The sequence below is a fragment of the Gavialis gangeticus genome, unplaced genomic scaffold (genome assembly GCF_001723915.1).
Source record: "Gavialis gangeticus isolate Ggan-Ray unplaced genomic scaffold, GavGan_comp1, whole genome shotgun sequence".
Lineage (NCBI taxonomy): Eukaryota > Metazoa > Chordata > Crocodylia > Gavialidae > Gavialis > Gavialis gangeticus.
Window position 1 is genome coordinate 85,390,860 of NW_017729034.1, and position 1,303 is coordinate 85,392,162.

The following is a 1,303-nucleotide window of genomic DNA, read 5'->3' on the forward strand; positions in this document are numbered from 1 at the left end:
GTTACTAAGGCAACCGCAGACAAAGTAGGGATGTGCTTTTCTGGCATGCCCGCCTCGCCTGCAGACGCTGGGCATGCAGAGGTGATGAGCCAGGCGCTTATCTAGTTTGAGTTATGGGATGCAATGGCGAGGGGATCGGCGGCATCTGCCGGCCGGGTAGGCGGGACGGGCTGCGAGGCCCGGCCGGGCTCCAGCTCCCTGTTGCAGGATGAGGACGGCTCCGGAGCAGGTGCTGCCTTCAGCACCCCGGACGGCGCTCGGCGCCCGCGTTCAGCACCCAGGACAGCGCTCGGGTGCCCCTCGCCTCCTGCCAGGCGACTCCCGCACTGGGCTGACGGCTTCCCCCAAAACTTCTCAGCCTCCGCGTGTTCCCCCAGCCGAGATCACACCCCCGCGAGGCATGCACATACACACACACAAGCAGGCAGACACTCAAACCTCTTCTTGCAGCAGCTTCTCCTCCCCAGCCTTCCCGCCTGCCTTCAGGTCCGGGGCGGGAAAGCGTGGGGGGGGGGGGTCTCTCAGCAGCCAGCCAACCATCCCCTCCTCGGATCTCTCTCCCCTTCCTGAAAGGTAGGGAGAGAGGAGAGGGAGAGCAGCAGAAAGAGAGAGGCAGGGAAGATGCTCTGGGGGGAGTCACCAGTCCCAATCCTTCCTCCTGGCTGTGTGGCCACAAGATCAAAAGGCGTCTCAAACTGGCCAGAGAGGCAGACAGACCTGGAAGGTGCCTTCTGAGTGGCTTTTGCCTGCATCTTTTTTGTCTGCGGTGCTGAAGCTTAAATCTCGGTCGATCTGCAGGATTAAACTTGAGACGTACCTGAATCAGTGAAACAGTTCGCTCCTTCCTGGGTGAGAGCAGTCATCGGCAGTTCTCCTGTTAACACGAGCTCCAGGACTAGCACAGGCAGAGGGAAGGAGATGGGCTGTAAGCTAGCGCCCTCTTTCTTCAATACAGTTTTACCGCAAGGAAAAAAACAGGTCATTCAAGGCTCATCCATTATCTCATACATAAAGATCAGTCATTTCTTCTCCCCCTCCTTAAATTTCTGGAGCTATTGTCTGGTAATCAAGACAAAGAAATATAACCCAGAAAAACAGTGCTGCTCATAGGTTGTGTTGTGTCTGTCTTTCAGCACTGTAATTCATTATCTTCTGCTCCCATGTACAAAGAACAAAAACAAGAGCAGGATGCTGGGGGGGAAGGTGGCGGGGGGGAATCTGTCATTCAGATGTACTTGGCACAGGGAAATGTGCAAATCTGGCTCCTCTGTAAGGTTTCTTAATGTTTGCTGTTAAAATATAA

At 55.4% G+C, this 1,303-nt stretch overlaps 1 protein-coding gene across 1 annotated transcript in view; it reads right to left on the bottom strand.

The window, feature by feature from the left end:
• The window catches only part of GRM1 (glutamate metabotropic receptor 1), a 427,931-nt gene extending 427,022 nt beyond the window's left edge, over positions 1-909 (bottom strand). The window contains exon 1 of the mRNA XM_019527617.1: positions 818-909. The gene's annotated coding sequence lies outside the window, so the exon portion shown is untranslated. The remainder of the gene's footprint in view (positions 1-817) is intronic.
• Between the last annotated feature and the right edge of the window lie 394 nt (positions 910-1,303).